Source organism: Equus przewalskii, chromosome 16 (assembly GCF_037783145.1).
Source record: "Equus przewalskii isolate Varuska chromosome 16, EquPr2, whole genome shotgun sequence".
Classification (NCBI taxonomy): Eukaryota; Metazoa; Chordata; class Mammalia; order Perissodactyla; family Equidae; genus Equus; species Equus przewalskii.
Window position 1 is genome coordinate 61,097,430 of NC_091846.1, and position 4,999 is coordinate 61,102,428.

Below are 4,999 nucleotides of genomic sequence, written 5' to 3' on the forward strand. Positions count from 1 at the left end.
CATACTATAAATATTCTGATTTTTCAGGTTACATGTGGATCCTAACTCGCCAATGTGATGATAAGATTTTTGAGGGCAGAGATGATATCTTATTCTTGTCAGTTCCCAACAATAATATGCTAAACAGTGCTCAATGCATTTACAATTCAATCAAAATTTATATCTTAGAAGCACGTTAAATCTTTTGTACTGATTCATTTTTTCAATCGTTTTTATTGTGATAAAATATATATATCATAAAACCTACTATCTTAACCATTTTTAAGTGTACAGTTTAGTGGTATTAAACACCTTCATAATGTTGTGTCATCATCACCATCATCCATCTCCAGAACTCTTTTCATCTTGTAAAACTGAAACTCTATACCCGTTAAACAATAACCCTACTCTGCCGTTTCCCCAGCCTCTGGCAACCACCATCCTATTTTGTGTTTCTATGATTTTGACTACTCTGTGTATCTCATATGAATGGAATCACACAGTGTTTGTCTTTTTGTGACTGGCTTAATTCACCAAGCATAATGTCCTTAAAGTTCATCCAATTTGTTGCATTTGTCAGAATTTCCTTCCTTTTTATAGCTGAATAACGTTCCATTGTATATATGTATAGATTTTGTGTACATACATTTTGCTTATCCATTCATCCACCAATAGACACCTGGGTTCTTCCACATTTAAGCTATTGTGAACAATGCTGTTATGAACAGGAGTATACAAATATCTCTTTGAGACTCTGCTTTCAACTTTTCTAGGTATATACTTAGAGGTAGAATTGCTAGATCATATGGTAATCCTATTTTTATTTTTTTGAGGAACTGTCATACTATTTTCTACAGTGGCTGTGCCATTTTACATTCCCACCAACTGTGCACAAGTGTGCCAGTTTCCCCACATCCTCACCAACACTTGTTATTATGATAGTAGCCATCCTAACAGTGTGAGGTGTTTTGTCCTTATTCTTAATTCAAAAAGTCACTATGTGAGTTAAGATTTTTATGTAAAATAAAAATTTTCTTTATACAGAGAATTATATATAAGAATTAACCCTGAAAAAGATTTTAATAATTAACAAAAATAATTATATTGCTTTTTCGTTCTTTTCCCTGTATTGGTATAAATTACCACAAATTTCCCAAGATAAAAATGTATAGATATTCAATGTTAGATGTAATAGTGAAATAATCTTTTCAATTAATAAAATTTTTTTCAGTACATTAACAAAGATCTATAGATTGATTACATTGAAATGTCTCCAAAAAGAAAGTACTTAGAAAGATAACACGTAAAATACAAATTAAGCAATCTTAAAGGATAATTTAAATCTATGTGAACTCCGTGTTCTTTTGATTGAATATATCATGTGAAATTTTAAAGAAATGTGCTAGAAATAAAATGATCAAATCCTTGGTATATGCTATTAACAAACACAGGAATATAGTAACAGAAGATATAGTAAAAGATCAAAGTGATACTGAGTTCCCATTGACATTGTTTCAGTGCAAGTTAAGGCCACTAGTAACAGAATATATAATAAAAGATGAAAGTAATGCTGAGTTTTCATTGATATATTTTCTGTCATAGGAAGTTTAAGCCATTGTTTTTCCAACACCTCAAGTGGGAAAATAAATACCTTCTAGGCAAATAAAAAGTTTCTGTAGACCAAGGTAATTTAGTATCTGCTGTGGCAAATGACATATGTAATTTTTCATCCTCTCTGAGACCACCTGAACAGCTATCCTTGTGTGCTTAAATGGTTATTAAAATACCTCTTTGGAAGTGTTTACCTGAAGGCTTTAGAAAAAGTGAGATGTCTCCTCATTTCTGGAGAAATTCAATTTAATAAAGTTAATTTTAAGCTCTATTACCCCTCAACTCTATTTTCTCCACGGTTGTTTCAGATGGAAGAAATGAATGCCTCTGTTGGAAAACAGACCTGAGGTGTCAGAAGACAGTATTTGGATTCCTGTCATCAGAACTGCGAAAATCGTGCACGGGTAATCAATCTGTACAGCCATACCAAAAATATACAAAGACTTGTTAGAAGGGGGAGATAAAGTTAAACAAATCTGGATTCTTCATAATATTTTAACAAAGACAATTTCTGTTCCTTGAACATGCTAGGTGTTCTCCTGCCTTTCCTCTGCCCGGAGCATGGAATTTCCATTACAAATTCAAGCGGAAATCTAGCTCTCCTCCTCAGATTTGTTCTAATCACATTCTTTTTAGAAAACCTATCTTTGTCCACCCCTAATCCTTCTTACTTTGTTTAGTTTTTCCTTTTTCCCATAACATTACTCTCCTTCTAACAAGATAGATGATTTACTTGCGTGTTTTTCTTGTCTGATTCCTCCTTCTAGAATGTAAGTTTCACAGGGGCAGATGCTCCACAGGTATCTGTGGAGTTAATGAGTGAATGAATGAGTAATTAATAAATCAGTAAATACTTAATCAATATTCAGTATGTTCCAACTCCTGTTCAGAGCACAAGAAGTGGATGTTTTCTCTGCCTTCATGCAGGAATCTTTCTAATGGGAAATATAGCTACTAGAATGTGATTAATAAATATGAAATATTTGAGGGATTATGAGAGAGCATAACATCACATCATCTGGGGTTTCAAAGAAGTTCACCTGAGGAATCGAGCTAAGATTTTATTCTGGCAGATGAGTGAAAGTTCCTAAGAAGATTAAGCAAAGCTTTTTATTTTCAAAAATTGTTTGAGTCATCTCATTTGTTGACCTAATATACTTGTCACACTATATTCCACATCTTTTTTGTCAGAAAGTTGGCCTCATTATTTCTTTTGTACTGCATATTCTTCAAAATAAAAGTGGAATCATTTTATTGGTAGGGAGAGGTAGTCAAGATACACTTATACATTAATAACTATTAAAACATGGAATTTAGATAAAGCCAATGTTCGTTTTATGTGTAAGTAAAGGGGAGATGAGATTAGAATGACTACATCTCATTTCTCTACAAGAAATTTATCCACAACTGCTAATTAGACCAAATCCAGCAAAACATAGTATAAAATGTGACTAAAAATTTCCCTAAAATACAAGAACAGGTTTGGTTCCTTTCCTCACGAAGCCAAAGTACACATATCCCATGGAACAGCAATCAGGGAAAAAGGGGTACATGCAAAAGAAACGCGGGCTGAGCGTTGGATTTCCGTCAGAGAGTCTGCCGTTCTTTACATCCCTTTCTTCTCTGCCAGAACGAAGCAAAGGAGACTAAAGTGACAAGTGTGTTGTAGAGGCAAGTTCCATCAGGCTTCCTGGTCTGCATTTGACTATGATTGGGGGAAGGACAAACACCTACAGCCTGTGAATTCTTATAGGCCACTTGTCTCCACTCGGGCAATCCTCTCACAAATGTCATAACAGCCTCTCTCAGAAAATCTAGAGAATAGGTCTGCTTGTACAATTGTGCAGCTAATGTCCTGGTAGGCACTGTTCTCTGTTATGCTGTGGGAAAAGAAAAGAAAATTCTGATAGATATGTTAATATTTAAAAACATTAAAAGATGAAAGAATAAAATGTATGATCCACTATTTCTGAGATTTGGGTCAACTCTAAGCCAAAAAGTATGTATTCTTTATTTTTTTATCTGTCTGGCTTTATTTTTATTGTTTTGTGTAGCAAGACAAAATAAGAGAGGGAGTTGAGACTGCGCAATTCTCCAGAGAACGCGCAGAGGTCTGATGATGCCCGTAAGTGGGTGTGGGAATTGTCCTTCCCGGACATGCATTCAATATTCTTTTGATAGTACAGTGAGGAGGATCTTGATTAATCATCAAGCATTTAACTACTTCTCCTCAAGATTTATATAAAACAAAGGACACAATTTAATGTGAAAGCTACAATTAACCCTATTAATCTTATAATCTTCAAATATCTCATTCTTTTAGATTTAGTCTTTTCACTTCTTTGTGTAATGAAGACTTGGAAAAATCATTATCTGCATGCAATACATTTTGTACCAGGTGGGAATTTTCTTATTCTTCATCAAAACTCTCAGGTGAGTTGACTATGTATTTTTTTTCCTTAAGAACAATACATATTTACATCTAAGGTTAAAGCCAGGTGTTACTACTCTTACTTAGTTAGCTAGTTTATTTGTTAACCAGTTTATGTCTGACTGGCTATGGTCTTTGTGACTCCCACCAGCTGTACACCAGCTGTGCCTCCCCCTCTGCCACTCAGAGCAATTTCCAGAGACTCGTATTTAAAGGAGAGTGAAATGTTGTCTCTAATTATAACAGCAATCTGTTCCACAGTAGTTTTCACACTCTACTTATACTCTCTACTGTGTTTTTCAAATAGTTTATCCTCTCTTCCTTTTCTCTAATTTTGGTTTTAAACCCATGAAAGTGCTGGTTAACTAAATTCATTTTAAAATACCTTACCTCTGGCACACTTTTTTTGAAGCACATATGATTGTTTACCCTGATATTTAAGGTCAAGTTTGAGTTATTTCTCCAAATATCGAGGACAAGGTGAACTGGTGGGTATTGGTGAGGATGGTTAGTCCCCGATGTTTATTTATCTTCTGCCATAGATGCCACCTGCCTTCCGATGATTAAGTAGGCATGGAGTAACTCCTGTCAGCACAGAGGCTTTTTCAAGAATGTTCTCTCAGTTCTTCTGCACGATTACTGTTTTACAAAGAAAACACAACCCCAAACAGTGAGCAAGCATCTGCTTTGTTTAAGAAATGTAGCAAGTAAATTAAATCTTTACTAACTTTGCAACAAACTATGTGCTCAAATTCCACAATATAGCATAATGATATAATTTTACATTTGTCTTTTACAATTATTTAAACCTGGTTCTTAATTTTATGATTGGTTACAGGCTAAAGAAAAAGCATGGAAATAGGCCTTAAACATGATGGCAAGCAACTGTATGCCCTCCAAAATCCAGCTAGGATTTTGATATACTGGTGACATAAAGACTTTAAAATAACAATTTTTTTTGTTTAATATTCAGATGCT

At 34.2% G+C, this 4,999-nt stretch overlaps 1 long non-coding RNA gene across 1 annotated transcript; it reads right to left on the reverse strand.

Moving 5' to 3' along the window:
• Window positions 1-1,262: 1,262 nt before the first annotated feature.
• Window positions 1,263-4,639, reverse strand: LOC139076502 (uncharacterized). Its single transcript, XR_011528197.1, has 3 exons — window positions 4,412-4,639; window positions 2,324-3,470; window positions 1,263-2,003 (listed from the first exon to the last, which is right to left on the reverse strand). It is a non-coding gene; the product is annotated as an uncharacterized lncRNA (long non-coding RNA).
• Between the last annotated feature and the right edge of the window lie 360 nt (window positions 4,640-4,999).